This window comes from Hyalella azteca, unplaced genomic scaffold (assembly GCF_000764305.2).
Source record: "Hyalella azteca isolate HAZT.00-mixed unplaced genomic scaffold, Hazt_2.0.2 contig16679, whole genome shotgun sequence".
Classification (NCBI taxonomy): Eukaryota; Metazoa; Arthropoda; class Malacostraca; order Amphipoda; family Hyalellidae; genus Hyalella; species Hyalella azteca.
The window spans coordinates 168973-187821 of NW_025946489.1; the positions used below are offsets into that span (position 1 = coordinate 168973).

At 38.7% G+C, this 18849-nt stretch overlaps 1 pseudogene; it reads left to right on the forward strand.

Annotated features, from left to right (window-relative positions):
- The first annotated feature begins 2258 nt into the window (after positions 1-2258).
- On the forward strand, positions 2259-14548 carry LOC108667520 (annotated as a pseudogene).
- The last annotated feature ends 4301 nt before the right edge of the window (positions 14549-18849 follow it).

Genomic DNA, 18849 nt, shown 5'->3' on the forward strand with positions numbered 1-18849 from the left:
AGTGAGGTTCTGCGCGATCCGACAGACGCGGTCCGTATTTTAAGCGTCCGACAGACACTCGGTCCTTATTTTAAGCGTCCGACAAACAGGCAGTCCGTATTCTAAGCGTCCGGCAGACACGCGGTCCGTATTTTGAGCGTCTGACAGATACTCTGTCCTTATTTTAAGCGTCTGACAAACAGGCGGTCCGTATTCTAAGCGTCCGACAGACGCGGTCCGTATTGTAAGCCTTCACCTTAGAAAAACTCAACTTAGTTTGCAACTTAGATTATAAAAAATAACATAATATCGAATGCGTATTTGGATAATTCGTTGGATTCTGTGGTTTAGATTCTCCTAGGCCGGCTCAAGATCAATGGCTTGCTTGAGTTTTAATTTGCATATAATACTCGTATGTTTACAATATAATGATTGTGAAAAGATTTTAAAAAATGAAAATTTAACTTTTTTCGAAAATAACATATAATTCTGACCATTTTTTACAGCCATATTTTGGTATTGAAAAGATTTTCTATTTAGGGAAGAGTATTTGAAGATTCCCTTTGATAAAAATCAAATGAAAGAATCATCGAGCAAGTAAATTTTGAGGATCAATAATTATTGTCAAAGTAATGGTCTCGTTTAATGGTCCCTCTAAGCATTTATGCACTATTTAAAGCTTTCTCTCCCAAAATTAAAAACATCATTTAACTTGTAATTGTAATTAAGTAGTTGTACACGCAAAGCCACCTCATGCTCTTTTCAGAAAGGCAAAGAAATCAGGCAATGGATTGGGCTTTAAACCGTGGATTCATTACAGATTTCATTCCTATTCAAAATTGTTGATAGATTTTCGATTAGTAGTCAGTTGATGAGCAACTTACGATACATGACATGATACAAACGATGATATATTCAAGCGACACAGGACATAGGTCCAATAGTTCACTTTCTTATAGGAACGAAGACTGAAATAACGTTCAACGAATATACTGTTCAAAAATGTTCACCGAATATAGTGTTAAAAAAAGTTTAACGAATAAAATCTTGAATAAGGTTAAACGAATAAAATGTTCAATGAAGCTTCACGAATATAATGGTCACTAATGTTCAACGAAAACCTCAAACTTTACAGTGCAACTCCCTGATCAAACCTCCAGCGATCCTTATTTATATGGGCCCTTAACTCTATAAAATAAGCGGTTCACTTAAAATTCAACTCGAGTGCTACGAGATGCAAACATTGTTCGAACATTCAAATGACCCTCTAAGATACCTGTAATGAAGCAGGAAAACTGAAGAAAACCAAACAAGATATTGCAAAATATTCATGAGCGTTTATTAACTCAGAGTTATTCTGTTGAAACAGCTGTCATTGAGCGTTTTGATTTGAGTGTAAAAAATTGTATAGAATACAATAGAAGTACTCCTATAAGCACTGAGGTAAGCGAAGTTAACCTGGCTGGACCTAACCTTAGTAGAAAGGTGTCAAGCAACGTAAAGAAGGGTTGTATACACACCTAACCCTAACTCTAACCCGTTGGCGTTTTTTAGAATGTCCGGTAGCGTAGTTCATTTATTTTCGTGTCCGGTTTTTAAGTACAAACTAATTACAGAGTTAATAACCGGACTCGATTTTGTCCGGTAATTGTTCAAAATTCTTATATATATATATATGTATAATATACTCATACTTTCGACGATAGCGCGACATTTTTGGCACATTGTGCGGCATAATGTCGCGCAATTACTGTCTCGGAATGTACCAATGTCGCAAAATCTACCTATGATTCGTATTTGCTAATAGTGCGACACGAAAAAAGATGAACGCTATTATGAGACATGCTAATTAACAAAAATCTCGTTAGGTAAGTGTTAGAATTAGGGTTAGAGCTGTGGAAAATGTTTTTTTAGACACTTATTTACAATTTTACTAAGGCTAGGTCCAGCCAGGAAAGTTTCTTTTACCTTAAATAATTAATTGAAAAACGTCAGCTACGAGTTTCGGTCAATAGCCGAAAAAATTCTCTTCAATTAAGTTGCCGGATATCGTAAAACGATACAATCATTATCTTAAATTACTGGACAACTTAATTACTATTGTGAACTGTAGTTAAATGATTCCGAGTACTGCTCATCTACAACAGACAGAAGAAATTCATCTACAAGCAAACGGTGTGGAAGTTCCAGCGCCAGGGCATAATTTTGTGTCTAGAAGTGATAAAGTAAGAATCCAATGTACGTTTTCTTAACGTTCAGTATGAATTGTTTACACAGAGTATTTATTAAGTTCCTAGAGCGCCTATGTATATTATGAACCCTTCATGTATGAATAATTGAAAATGAATTTTGTTAGCCGCCAAGCGAAATTTTCATAATTGATTTTAGTGATTGTTGTATCAAGTGAAGAGTATTTTATTTTAATTTGGGGCTAAAACACGAGACTCAGGAATGGGACAGGCGGTAATTAATGCTGCTATGGCAGCCCTACTTGGATTCACAGCGAAATTACTGATCGGGCAAGCGAATTTCCCCACGGACATCGTAGAGGATGACGTCACTGTGGACTTCATTATCGGTGAGTGGGAAATCAATTGCTGGCAATAATGTTATGATGATGGTTAAGTCCCAGATAAAGCAAGTAAAATGAACTTTATTATATTCATACCCTTTATAATTTGCTAAACATTTTACACGCGATATGACTCACGGATCTTAAATATTAATGCATCCATCTCAGTACCGTAAGTGATCTCAAATCATTCAAATTTTGATACTCTGGCAACCGCAATTGACAGTGGGGTCTGAATTATAAATAATAATCCCATCACATTTGTAATGCCTCTAAAATTATTAAAATTTCGATGACAATTGACAGTGGGCTCGGGATCTGCGGGCAGCCCGGTGGCGGCTCGGCTGTCGGAGAACCCGGCGTGGGAGGTGCTGGTTCTGGAGGCAGGAGGTGCCCCGCCGGCCGAGAGTAGAGTGCCTGGTATATAAGTGGGTGCGGGATGAGGGCTTGACAAATTGTTTTGCTGTATTTCTACGGCTGGATGAAGTTGAATTATGACAGTTTACGTTATGATTTATCATCATAAGTGGGTGCGGGATGAGGGCGTGACAAATTGTTTTGCTGTATTTTTACGGCTGGATGAGTTGAATTATGACAGTTTACGTTATGGTTTACCATCATAAGTGGATGCGGGATGAGGGCTTGACAAATTATTTCTCTTTATTTTTACGACTGGATGAAGTTGAATTATGACACTTCACGTCAGGATTTACAGTCCAAAATGGGTGCAAGATATGGGCTTAACATTTCGTTTTGCAGTATTTTTACGGTTGGAGGAATTTGTACTGCGACAGTTTGTGAAACACAAAGGAGAAATTTTACGACGGTTTAGTACAAAACGTATCGATGCCAGTAAATATCAACTTATTCTTTGGCAAGAAATGATTTGTTGTTGAACTGTAACGAATCAAATTAGTTCAGTTTATGGTAATGCGAGAGAGGTAGGAATACAAAATTTCCATGAAAGGTTGAAATGAATGGCAGTCAATGGCCAATCAAAATATGTGCGTGTTAACATTATCATATTCCTGAAGTTACTGAACTATTTTTTTAGCTAACATGAGTATGCCATGATTTGTGTTCTTTTGTTACGTGACGGATTCATGCAGATTATAACCAATAATTGTTGAAAAGAAAGTTTCAATGAGTATAAAGATCATCATTAAGGAAGTTTACAAATAAATATTTAGATCGTGTTACGAGAAAAGTTTGGTCCAGGTTTCAACACCCCCGACGTGACCGTGAAGGACGGACTGCGGCAGTCGGCCGCCGAGTCTTTCATTAAACCAAATCTGCACAGACGCAACCTCAGAATACAGTCGGACTCACAAGTTACGAAGGCAAGAATATTCTTTCTTAGTAAATTTATTTAGAGCAACTGAAGGTAACACTAACATTTCAACATTAATTTCTGATCCGGTAAACTTAATGGAGGATGAACGAGTTTAGAAAATTTCAAACACTATGTTTAAAATTTACTGAATAAGTGAGTAAAGCAACGCTCTACGTTATCAGACTGAAATGCCAAAACACAGCCAGCCGTTAAAACAAACATCAATTCAACTGTCACGTTCAAAAACATCGAGCTCTCATTTAATAAGTAATAATTTGTAACAGATAATACATTTTTTTCTGGAAAGTACAGCCAATGTTGTGAATTTTTAATTTTTGAATTTCATCGTTGCAGGTTTTGTTCGATCGAACCCTTCGCGCCATCGGCGTCGAGTACAAACATCGCAATCGAGTGCGGCGAGACAAAACTTATTTAAGCCTGAAATTTTTCGCCCATCGAATTGAATAGAAATTAGGCTCCAATGCTATATCATTGTTGATCTATTCATACTGTTGCCAAATTTTCATGATATAAGATATCCTCGGAGATGTACGAGTAATGACGTGTAATTATAAGACATGGTGCGAACTTGATGAACAAGTGAACGTCTGTTATGAACGTCTGTATTGTTAGTATAATTAACTCGTTAGCTGTCAATTATTCCTCCATTTAATAGCTAAGGGCTCCCATAACATTTCCTAGCGCTGTAGATCCGAGGAATTTTAGTTAATTGTAACAAACTTGCAGTTGACATTGATTATTATTTCCCTCGTTTAATTACATTTAGATAATTATTATTATATACCATGTTTAGAGGACGTTTCAATAATTTTTATTATTACTTCTCCATTTAATTGTTGATTTGCACTGGAGGTGCGTCGCGCGTATGCCCGCAAGGAGGTCGTGCTGAGCGCTGGCGCTGTGGACACTGGACTCGCCGAAGCTCTTGCTGCTCTCGGGCGTGGGGCCGCGACAGCACCTCGAGGCCCTGGGGGTGAGACGCGCTAAACTCTTGTATTTTTTACGTCATTACACTTGATTTGGATGTCTTGGGTATAAATCATTATAATTTGTTTACATTATGTCATGATAATTTGATTAATGAATCTCCCAAAGATTGCTTAAGGCATTGTTTTTTAAATATACAATAGACGTCATAAACTATAGCTCCTACACGTCATTTCATCGTATTTGCTTATCATAGTCATGAATTTTTAAATAGTTTGTTCCCATTATGCCTTGATTATTTGTGATATAGATCCCCTAAAGATCAATGATTTCGGTATTTTTTTAATAGAATTTATACAGAAGCTTTTGAATCATGAACAAATCGATACACCACTCAGGTTGTAGCTCTTTCTGGTTAAATCATCTTTGCTATCTGTGCAAATTATTTTTGATAAAGTTCATTCCTTCATAAACTTCAATCGCTCGTAGATCAACTAATTTTCGGCATTGCATTCTTCTTAGATTTCCTTTCTAACACAAGTTTGAAAATTTTTCAAAGATTCGCACTCTGGTCGACCTACCCGGAGTCGGGCAAAATTTTCAGGACCATCCCACCATTTTTGGAATTTCTTGGTATGTTCCTAAGGGCATGGCCACCTCCTTGCAGCGCCTGCTCAGCCCAGCGTCAAAAATTGAGTACATCACCAAAAGATCAGGTGCTGAAAGTATACTTCTATTTGTTCGAGTCTTGCACTCTTCACTTGATTAAACCTAAAAGTTATTGTGTTGAAATATTATAATGATCAACGAAACGCATATTGCACATCACCGATACGATCTGATCAATTACTTTGTGCATTCGCTTTGCCCGTCAATAATTGGAGTAGTTTGCTACCGTGCTAAATTTGCCATTCATGCAGAGAGTTGGCATAGACGGGTTGACATAGACGGATTAGACGCGTTTGCCAGGGAACACACTTAACAAGCCTAAAGTCTCAGTTTGCACACACCTGAAAATCCATGACTTTTCTGTTAACATTTTGATAATCGTATCATTTTTCTAGCGCGCCACGTGCCTTGCATTACTTCGTCTTGTCTCGCAGTAATTCAAGTATTTTACTATCGTATTGTTAAAATTTACCGTACTGAAAAAGGTCCTTTGAGTGCACCTTTCGGGATGGAAGGCAACGCTTGGGTGCGCCTGCGGGAGGGCGACCCGACCTTCCCGGACATTCAATTCCTCATTGCCTCGCTCTCTCTCGGAGTCGACTTCGGTCTGCTCATCTCGCCCACTGTCGGCTTCAAGAGAGAGGTTAAAGCAACTCATTTTAATACAACAATTCATAATTTCGTTGATAATGTGTTAGTACATCTTTAAATTATACATTTTATGACTTTACTTTCTGATGGCGTAGATTTTAAGGGGGGCGTCTACCCTAAAGTTTTCGGATTTGGCTTTCTGGTTTTTAGTCTCATCAGCTGACTTTCTGCCCTATCCAACGGTACCATTGCAATCTCTGTACGTTGATTTATGCGTTCACGACAGATCATGAAAGGGAGTGGGGTGGGGGAGTTCTTTAACAAATAGAATAGGAGGAAATTCGCTGCGAGCACTTTAAATAGAGTGTCTGCTTGAGGTGCACCTAAGTTACCCGCCTGGCGTCATATTAGGAGGTGCACATGCAGCCGCTCCCACCATCCTTGACTGGAATCAAGCTCCAGTAGCATTGAGCTCCTTGCTACATTGAGTGTCTAATGCGATGCGTGCGGGACTTTGTCGCGCTCTCCTGAATATTCACACTTGTTGTCGCGGCAAACCTATCTCCTCCTAGAGTTTTGAAGCTACAGCGATTAGACATATACCATTCGATTCGTAAAGACCATACCTATCGAGTAACAAAGCTCTTTTTTAGATTTGTGCATATTTTGGAGTCAAAATCGGGGGGAGGGAGGAAAATCTGAAGAAAATGAGAAGAAAACGGGAAAATGCGTGCAAAAAAACTAAGGCAAAAATAAAAAAATCGGGCTTCGTTACTCGATTGGTATGGTCTTTACGAATCGAATGGTTTATCTTTCATGGCTGTAGCTTGAAAACTGTAGGAGGAGATAGATTTTTGAAGTGCCCTTTTTTTGTTCGTTCTCTATGAATTTCACGTTTTCTATTAGTTTTTCCGAAAAAGTCACACGAACAAAATCTGCTTGTATTTCGGTTTTACATATATGTGTGAAGTTTCAGAAAGATCCGTTAGTAAATGTGGAAGTTTTTCTGGTGGGTCCTTTGCTTAAGTAGAATACTATTTTCACCTGAACAATGAACAATGAACATCTCACTGAAGCTTTGAAACTCTACACCCATTGTACCGTAATCGGCGATGACGGATGTTTAACAATTACAGAAGCTAAATATGGCAAATAAGTTTTTCCTAAAAAGGAAAGTTTGAAGAAAATTCTACTACAAAACTCTAGCCGGATTCGTCTTTTGAAGCAGAGAGTTCACATTAGAAATTCTGAACAATTTCAACGTATAACATTTGAATAACATGGAAATAAATCAAAGATATTGGCGGCCAAAAATATTACAAATGTTCTAAATATTTTTGACCAAATATTTCGTCCGCGGTTCGTTCGATCGTTCTTACAATGGACGACAATCTTCATTCAAATAGGAACATTTGAAGAAAAAATATTATTATTGCAGGTGTACAACGACTATTTCAAGCCGTACCAGGGCCAGGAAGGCTTCATCATTGGCCCGATGTTAACTGTAGCGAAAAGCCGCGGATCGATCACGCTACGGTCAAATGATCCTGCAGATCCTCCGCTGATCGATCCCAACTTCCTCAGCCACCCGGACGATGTTGAACTATTTTTGGAGGGTTAGTCCAACTCATTTCAAAACTGTTAAAGCTTTCACAATTGAAATTTTATGTATTTTGAATGACATCAATGGATGTATTGTAAATATAATATTGCTAATGAATGTGTCAGGATAATAATGATGAATCCTCAAATTTATACAATATTTTAGCCAAGTGAAATATTATAAATTTGGAAGTAAAGGAAACGATAGTTTCGTGAAGCATAACCAGCCTTTCTAGTAAATTCAGGATTCTCATCAGAATTCCCATGTTTAACTGCAATTTTCTAGTAAAACCGAGTCGAAATTCTGATTCCATTCTGGGTCGCCCCGTGCCTCACTGACTCGGCTTCGAGGTGTATCAGGTGCAAATCGGTCTCCTTCCCTACCCGGCTGAAAATTTCGAGCTCATTGCGGGAGTCGATTGCACGATGGGCCAAATCTGCGTAATATAACCAAAAATCTCAGCTGGTCAGGCTGTCTCATGTCAGACACTGGTATTTGAGTGAACCATGACAATCTCCCACTCATGGAATAGCGTCGATGTATGTCCACGCGTACATTTGTTAAGTCGTACGATGGAACGAGATGAGAACTGACTTAACCAATTTTTTGAGTTTACGTAGTACTAGTAGTTAGATGGCAATTTCATCAATTATAGGACAAAAATATCTTAATTTATTTTGCCATATTTAAAAACCACAAGCGGTTTGAAGGCATGAAAATGTGATTAAGGTGTGCAAGAGCAGGAAAATACTTTGTATGTACGTGGCAGTGAAAAATTAATGCATGTAGCTCCAAGAGATAAATATCAAATTCTTATCATAAGACACATAGCTAGTATGTAAGCTTTTAATTGGCAGAAAAGCAACAAATGAACGTTCGATTTTGCATTCAATGTCTACAAGTTTTTTATTGAATGTTCGGGTAACTATGATTTTGGGATGACGCTGCATGATATTGTAATGACAGTGCATTGCCTGATGACAGGCATAGAACAATGTACCTTCGGTTATACAAACAAGGTCTACAAATTTTTAATATGTTGAGGTGAGGTTCACAAGATTGTGAACCGCACAATTATTGTATCATATTGTGGTGCGGTTTACACAATCCCTTCAATTAATTATTCAATGGATCCAGCTTAGAGGATAAATTTCCGAACTTGCAATTGAACATGGCAATGTTAGGATTGAAGGTCACAAATTAAAACTCAAATTTCGACGGTAGAAATTGAGCTACTCTTCACAACAACAACTGTAGGCATAATTTTGTAGACTCGTGCAAAACATTTCGATTGACGGTAAATACAAGTGACGTGTCGTGAGATAACGAGTCGATAGCAAATTACACTGGATGTGACGCGCGCATGCAGGAAGAAGTAGGAATGCACGCAAGTCTCGTCTCGCCCTGAACTGCATTACCGCGAACAATTAATTACATTTTATGTCGAGGAATATTTTTTAAGTAAGTACCGTTTCGTGATTCCGCCGCCGCAGCGCTACGGCCGGTCGGCGTTCCGCGCATACGCGCTGGTTACCAACATCTCTTGTCTACGCACTGACGCCATTACTGTCTGATTCTTCATTGAATACGTTGTTTACTGAGTGTTTAAGAAGCCTCCAACAATCGTGAGTCCCGCTGATTGCGAAGTACGGGCTGTTAGACGATTTCTTAGTGCTAAAGGCGTGAAACCGACCGATATTCATCGTGAGATCGTTCAAGTTTACAGACAAAACATTATGAGCGGTGGAATGGCAAGGAAATGGGTGAGAGCATTTAACGATGGTCGCACAAACGGAGATGGAGAACGGAGTGGGCGTCCTTCGGTCGTTAATGAAGATTTGGTGAAGAAAGTGGACGAAAAGGTGAGAGAAAACAAACGCTTTACAATTCCGTCTTTGTCCGACTGCTTTCCTCAATATTCTCGTAGTGTTTTGTATCGCATCATGACCGAGAACTTGAATTAGCGGAAATTGTGTTCACATTGGGTTCCAAAAATGTTGACGGATTTGCACAAAACCCAACGTTTATGGAGTGCATTGACTTTCCTTGAGCGCTACCACAATGAAGGTGACGATTTTAAAGACCAAATTGTTACTGGTGACGAAACATGGGTGGCCTAGCTACGTCACACCAGAATCGAAACAACAATCCATGGAATGACGACATTCATCATAACCCAAAAAAATGAATTTTAAGCAAACAATTTCTGCCGGAAACTCATGTGCACAGTTTTTTGGGACAGAAAATGAGTATTCCTAGTGGAGTTTCTGCCTCGTCATCAGAAAATCAATTCAGCGTCTTATTGTGCGACATTGAAAAATCTGCGTCAAGCAATCCAGAACAGAAGACGGGCAAGTTGAGTAAGGGTATTGAATTGCTGCATGACAATGCCCGTCCACATGTGGCTAATCAGACCAAATGTCTCGTCAAATCATCTAAAAGGGATACTCTAGATCATCTTCCATACAGCCCTGTTCTGGGGCCCAGCGACTACCATTCATTCCTGCACTTGAAGAAACACCTGGGCGGTCGGAATCTTCAAGACGATAGCGAAGTCAAGACATTTGTGATGCAGGGGTTAACAAGTCAGGATGCAGAATTTTATCAGGAGAGTATTCAAAAACTGGAGCTACGTTATGACAAGAGCCTCAATATTCAAGGAAATTATGTAGAAAAGTAGATTAAGGTACAGGCTTCCATGTAAAAATAAAATTATTGTTATATCTTTGCACGTCTTTTTTTAATTACAAAACGGTACTTACTTAAAAAACATGCGTCGTACTTCATAACTGGAAACACAGGAATTAGCTGCCATTTTGAATCTGCGCTATGTTGAAATGATTAAGGGGACCGGCTACCTAAAACCGAGGTAGCCTATAACTCCTACAGTTATCATCCGATCATCATGAAACTTCACATACATACGTAAAATGTAAAAATAATAACATTTTACTTATATGAATTTTTCGAAAAAATTGATAGAAAACGTGATATTCATAGAAAACTGACAAATAACGGGTACTATAGAAAATCTATCTCCTCCCACAAATATCGTCCTACAATATCGAGACACATATCATTAGATTCGTAAAGACCATACCTATCAACTCTGCCATCCCTTTTTTTCATATTCCCCATAGTTTTTTTTATGCGCGTTTTTCCCATTTTTTCACTTTTTTCACCCCCTCCCCCCCTTATCCCCCATATATAAGACGAACCATGCACAAATTCAAAAAAAGCGATGGCTAGGTCGATAGATATGGTATTTACGAATCGAATGATATAACTCTCATTGCTGTAGCTTGAAAACTGTATGAGTAGATAGGTTTTCCGTGACAATAAGTTGAACTTTTCAAACTTTTCGGGACGGCGCGACAAAGTCCCGTGCACCTCGAAATAGACACTCAATGTAGCATGGATACCAAACTACAGGCTTCTGTAGCTTTAATCCACTCAAGGATGCTAGCAGCAACTTATAGCGCACCTCTACGTACAATGTTAGGAGGGTAACTGAGCTCAGATGCCAGATACACCAAGATATGTAGTCTTGCCGCTTTAATTTTCTAAGGTCTATTTAGTGAAGGAACTCCACCCCCCGCCCCCCATTAAAGCCCGGCCATCTGCGTCAATATTGCCGTACATGGATCGCAGTAGTATCGTTGGAAAGCTCAGAATGTCAGCTTTAAGATGAGACTAAGCATGTAACTGCAGCACAACTCAAGTAGAAACTATATTCAAAGATTTCAGCAGCTAATTACTTTATATCTAATTACTTAAAGAACTCTCCTACCCGCTTCCCTTTAAAGAGACGTCATGAACGTAAATATGGGTGTACAGCGATGGCAGTGGTACCATTGGAAAGAGCAGAATTCCAGCTTTCAGATGAGCACAAAAACCGAAAAACGCCAAAATTGTAAATTTTAGGTAGCCGGTCCCCTTAAATAGAGCCCTGTAGAGACACTAGGCTGTTGTTTGCAAATATTTTGGGAGAACTTTAAGGACTGATTCAAGTGGTTATTAGGGGAGAATGCTGTACACGTTTACAGTATATGTGATTGTTTGGTGCTGGCGAATATAAGAGAAGGGTTTGTACTGGTTAATGTGAAAGAATAATTTGTTCTGCCGTATATGGCAAATATTTGGTACCCGCAATGGTAGGAGTGTTTGGTCCGGGTGAATGGGGTAGACTGTTTCGTAAATGTAATAATATTGAGCGATGTTGATTAAGAGAATGTTGATTGTTGAGTGCAAGTGAATGTTAGAGAATGTTTTGTTTTGGGCAATGTGTGAGAATGTCGAGTGCTGGTGAATAATGCAGATTGTTTTAATCGGTCAATGTAGGAGAATCTGGCATTCTGGTAAATATTAGAGAATGTTATGGTAATGTGGAAAGTTGGGGTTGAAAGTTATATTAACTGAAATTATTCCCAGTTAAAATTCGTGTTTCCTTGCCATTTGCTTAATTGTATCACAGTGATACATTTTTAAGTTTCCATCTAGTTTACACATACATGTATATATAGCGCACAGCGATTAAAATGCCTCCTCCCTTTCCCCCAGTATAGGGGGGGAAGGGACAGGGCATTTTTAAACTCACTTTCCTTTCTAACTCACTTTCCGTGTCCGTACCGAAGCCATAAGGTGTCAAATACGTGCGCCCCACGATCGTACGAAGCTCTTCGGTCTGTGACCAGATTCTAATCATACGCTTATTTCGCTCGTACAACCGAAGCGGAAAGCGGACATAGAGCCGCTAATTTACGCGCTAGGGAGCTTGGGGCGGCCATGTGCCAGCGGCTGACAGGAATGAAAGTTTCGATATGGTATTACTTAAATTTTGTGAATTTGATAAATGGAGGTGGCTTTTAAATTCGAATTGTTAATTTACATATTAATTTAACGTAACATAAATCCTGGTATCGTATGTTCCAGGAGTCAAATTCGCGCTCGCCATAGGGAACACTAGTATACAGTCATGCGGGAGAGGATCGGTGCCAGGTTTAACGATCGCGTAAGAAAAGAGGAAAAGAGCGAATGATATTGAATGTATTTATTTGTCCTGTCTTTTATTTTGATAATAAAAGTTCTAGTCCATGAAAAATATTCATAGAAATAACTGCACGATACTACACTATAATTACAAATGCTTACTGATTACAAGCCAGGTTATAGTTAATTTAATGCCTGAATTTTCAGCCAGTTCCTGGGTGCAAGCATTTGAGTTACGGATCGGATGATTACTGGCGTTGCTTCATCCGCCGGATGACATCACAAAGCTACCATTGTGCCGGCAGCTGCAAGATGGCGCCCTTGTCGGACCCAGAAGGCGTCGTTACGCCGCGGTTACTGTGAGTCGCGGTTACTGTGAGACCGTACAGTAAAAAATATATGAGCGTCTTAACTGACTGTATCTATCTCGAAATACAATGTATCGTAAGAATATAACCGCATCGACGACTGCTCTGAGAACCTCTGCTCCAGAAGAACCAACATGCATTATGATCATACATATCGAATGCAAGAGCGATATTCTAATTATTTTCCACCAATACTCTAATATAACGCTTAACTGTTCACTCGAGTACAATATTGTAGTGTACCACATTCTGTGCGCAGTGTTCGGGGAGTCTCCGGACTACGGGTCATCGACGCGTCCATCATGCCCATCATCACCTCGGGTGAGCCTTCATTCCCTTCACACATATGATTAATAATGCGTCATTTAGCTGAATAGGTACTAAATATGGTTTTAAATTTGACAATTATTGCCTGGTTCAAATTCAATATTTTTTGCATAACGATAGTAAAAAATAATAAATTTACGAGAAATTAAAACCATATCCTTCCTCCGCTTGTTTCTAGAAACATTCGGAGCCGGAAAAAGACATGAAATTAGATTGAATTTTCTTGATGAAGTAAAGTTTTTATTAGCTTCAATCATTATTGAAGTTATGAACTAGCTGGGAGCTCCGGCTAAGAAATGAATTTCACGGACGCACATGTATCTATAGTTCCCTGACCAATGTAGTTTTCTAATTACTATTTCTTTCATTTTAGTTTGATATTTAATTTATTTTAGATTACTATAATAACCTTCAATCAATAAAAATAATCTTCTGTGTGTAGGTAACACGAACGCCCCTTCCATCATGATCGGCGAGAGAGGCGCGGATTTCATCAAGGAAGATCACGGGTTCGCTTAAACCTGGAAATCAGCCCTCAGCAAGAGTTAAGGGCCGATTGTGCCATGAGCATATGCCGTTAATGCTTATGGGCTCACAATTATACCTTTCAATTCATAAATATTCGCTCATTCGTACGTTAATCGCCGAAATACATTGAAAATTATCTATGAAAAATGTGTAAATTTTCTCATGTACGAGTTAAATTATGTTCGTTATCGTCCCGTGCGTTGATGTTAGGCACTTCATAGATAAAATTTGTTGCTGCCGTAGTAAATGCAAAGTATTATTGTAATATTCTTTCTTGAATATCATTGATTCCAGAAATCTGTGGTTAGCAATTTGGGGTTAAAGTTTCGTTGCACGCAAGGAATGCTTTTGAGATGGCATGATAAAATTTCCTGGAAGCTCGTCATTTTTAAGTACAAGTAGACCGATATAAATACTTAACTCAATGGCATAATAGCAATAGTTAAAGCTTGTACGTATGTAAAGGTAATTGGAAATTAACTAAGTTTTCATAAAAAATAATGTTCCGTCAAACTATGATGAAAAACCATCAGGAGGAATAAAATAAGGAAGGCACTTATTAGGGAATTACAGTAAATGCTATTCGACGTCAGGTTGCAATAGGAAATTAAAATATTTGGTTTAAGTACGACTCAGAACGGATTAATTAGATTTAATTATTTATTTATATATAAAAACATACGCTTTTTTAAAATCTATGAAATTTTATATATTGTGCGTGCGAATGAATTCACCAATTATTGCAGTCATCTTAATGAAAAATTATTGACGATGCATCAAGTGTCGATTTTAAAATCCTACTTAGTTTTATTCCTTTACAAAGAAACTGAAGCTCATCCCGCAAATTCTGTCTGCCTCTTCAACAAAAATCGTAGTTGGGGTAGCCTTCGGGATGCCTCTAATAAAGGAAATATGAATAATAGTAGGATCTTTTGTCCAATTATGCAGTGAAAAAGTATAAACCTGCAGATACCTGCTGTCCACTTCTATAGTAAAAAATTATATACCTGCGTACCTTTAGTCCTCTTATGAGGTAAAAGGCGTATAAACCTGCCCCGTTTCTGCCCACTTCTATACTAAAAAATATACCTGCCCACCTTCATTCCATGTTAATGACAATGCGCGCGCATTCAAGCAGAGCTCCCCAACGGCGAGGAAACTCTTCTAAATAGCCTTGGTTGGCGCCTTGAAGTGAAATTACGCAAGTATAGGAACATCGGACTACAGCACTAAAAAAAGAGTGGAGACTAAGTCCAAATAGCGATGCAATATTTGTTCTTGTGCAGGTCATCCTGGCCTAGTTTGGCCTGGTAAATTGGACATGAGACAGTGTATCACTTTTTGGACTATATTACTAACATATTTTCTGAGAGTGAGTTTGGCCGATCCGTGGAATCTCATAAAAACGACGCTTCAGTGTTGCCAGGCAGCGCAGCGCTGCTCACGGTAACGCCGTGATCAACTTGGCTCACCATAACAGACGCTCTTTGCTTCCGGAACACGGAGACAACCATGGACGATCTTCGGGTTCCTTGCTGTCACTGTTTGATGGCGAATTTGCTTGATACGTACATTGATGGTGTAGTTAATGAGTGCTTACTTCCACGCACGCCTGTATAACGCATAAATGAAAATATATTTACAACACGAAACCTCTTTGTACCAGCCAGCCAGAACGAACTCTCAATAACAAGGACGAAAAATATGTTACAACACTGCACGCACGCAAGACTCGGGACCGTAGAGGTGCTATAAGAGGTCCAAGCAACGACCCTTGAGCTGCGCATGCCAGTTAGCCGCTGCGCAGTTGTACTGCCTTATGCACAATAGGTCCTTGATTTTTTATCTAGTTTGCAGAGGCTCTGACGTCGAAAATACCATGAACAAATTACTTTGAAGTCTTAATATGATTATCGCAAGGGTGGGAGGATCGAAGCCAGACTCATCGTGATTGCGGATCATTAGCCCTTTAGCCATTAGCTTAGACCATTAGCCCTTTATCAACGAATTGGCATTGGGAAACAATCAACGTTGAATACAAAAGAACTATATAAGACTTCAAACCATAAAACGTTATTCTGCATGTTGGAAACCCAATTGGACACAACTTAAAATGCATGATGCCACTGAGACACACAATTAACCTATAAAATATTAAACCACTATGTCGGGCAAACAAATTCTAATATTTGATGTTAGTTCGTCGTATAATGTATAATCAAATTATTCACCTAGGATCAAATCAGCGAAATATCTTAATTCACAGGATACCAAATTAACACGCATATAGGTTGTTTATAGCAGGAATGTAATTTCGAATGCTAAACATTTTGTAACCGGACCATTTGCAGGTTAAAATTTGGATTTGATGCCTAATTAAGCTATTCAGGTAATGAATGATTTTCTACAATAAAAGAGTTTTATTTTTCGTTTGCCCAGGAAATGCACCCTGAATAATATTTCTACGAAACTCACAAAAAATTCCTCGAATGAGACAGATTGCGACGAGCGATTCTTTGCATTTTGTCACGCAACTAACGGTAAAAAAGTAAGTACAAAATTACGTTAGGAATGAATAACACTGTAGACGGTTGATATGTCAGTAATTTAAGATTAATTAATAAAATGTAGGACACAATTTGATGCCTGGAACGGAGCCTAGAAATCACTGGTAAAAGAATCTATTATGCTTTATTGACCAATATTTTTTTAACTAAAGAGAAGGTATGTTTGAACACTGCTTCCCCAACCTCTGCGTTCCCAATTTCATTTTATTAAAAAAAATTTAAACACCCGCAATACAATTCGAATCGTATTATACAACTGTATTGTAATTTTTTAAGCCACTATTTCAAAGTCCATGGAAAAACTTCAACAAGTGAACGTTATACCGTAAGTTTGCCTATGGCATCGCTTAATGTTTTCGTCCATCAGAGATGCCGAGCCCACTATGTTAAGTCGTGTACGTACGTGCTGACAAATCTTCAGAGCTCCAATAACTGAGAAGCATTACCTCACAGCCAATAATATTTAAAACACATTCTAACCTGCCATTTGAATATATAATTAGGGACGTCTACCTTCCTCTTCCCTTTTCTGACAGCGATAAACTCAAGGTCATCTTTCCTTCTACAACACACTCGTGCAGTTTCTCTGTTAAACAAGCAACGATAAAAAAAACAACATCACAAATTCCCGCGCTGGGCAGACAAGAATTTTCCTCTAACCCATGGTCGTCGTGCAAAGCAATAGTCCCGGGAACGATGCTGGAAGGTCCCTGAACACCGGACCTTGAGTGAGCTGCTCAGGCGCACCCCTGCGAGCTAACGAAACGCATTAATATTCACGTTATTTATTGAAGCAACAAAAAGTAAATTGACATATAGGCAGAAATGGAGTAAAAAATTAGATTTTATGCAAATCGAACAGCCATTCGATGGAACGTACCCGCATAGAAACGTGTTAATGATTGATATAAATTAATATGCCGAGCTTAGAGTACGAGTTTTTTATTAAATTTTCTACATAAGAGGAAAGAGCTACACTTCAGCATCCGATATCAGCACCTGTAACAGGTTTTCGGTGAATAGTTATTTTTTATCTCTGTATTACCAGTAGGATACATCCGTCGGCCAATCACAATTTTTTCACACTAGTTCTCACCAGAAATCCAGCCCATAAATATTTAATTAATGATGGGATTTCGTTTGAGATTAATTTATGATTATTTATGATTATTTATGATTTATGAGATTTATGTTTAATAAGATTAATTTATGATTTGAGATTAATTCCATCGAAACAGAATAAAAGACTTGATCTCATACCCGATAACACGAATTTCAGCATAAAATTAGAAGACCAAAATTTACGAGACTGTCTGCAATAACAATTTGTTCGATGATTATTGTAGTGAATTTAATGTTGAAGTATGCAAATGTGACTTCCCAGCCACGCCAATTCATATTGCAATATCTCCGGCTAGCGAATGCTTGCAGCCCGCATTCCAAGTCATAGCAGAATAACAAGGAAATTTAAATAGCCTTTATTTGTGAAAAGTAATCGCGTGGTCATTTAAAGAAAAATTTTCCTCAATCAAAAACGGTTAATGTCCTCCAGTGTGCGATAATATAAGTTTTTACTCCATTAGCTCACGGTATCTGTTTTTTAGTTATTCTTCTCGGGCTCAAAGATGAACGACCTTGTTTGTCTGCGTCAGTTGCAGGTCTCCACTCGCATGCTCGCTTACAAGTCCGGATTGCGTCGCTAAGTGAGGTTCTACGCGGTTCGACAGACACTCTGTCCTTATTTTAAGCGTACGACAAACAGGCGGTCCGTATTACAAGCGTCCGACAGACACGCGGTCCGTATTTTGAGCGTCCGACAGACACGCGCGGTCCGTATTCTAAGCGTCCGACAGACACGCGGTCCGTTGTCTAAGCGTCCGACAGACACGCGGTCCGTTGTCTAAGCGTCCGACAAACAGGCGATCCGTATTCTAAGCGTCCGACAAACACGCGGTCCTTATTTTAGGCGTCCGACCATCAGGCGGTCCGTATTCTAAGCGTCCGACAGACACTCGGTCCTTATTTTAAGCCCCTGACAGACACGCGGTCCTTATTTTAAGCGTCCGACAGACACGCGGTCCATATTTTAATTGAGCGTCTACCTTCCGATAAGTTTCCAACCTATCTTAGAGAAAAAAACTATATTCAATGCGTATTTGAATAATTCGCAGGCTGCAATGGTTCACAAATCTATGGCTTGCTTGAGCGATAATTTGTTCATAATACTCGTATGTTTACAATATAATGATTTACAATATAATGATTTACAATATAATGAAACGATTTTAAACAATAAAAATTTGTAACCTTCCGTATATAACATGGAATTTTGACCGTTTTTAAAGCCGTTTTTCGGTATTGGAAAGATTTTCTGT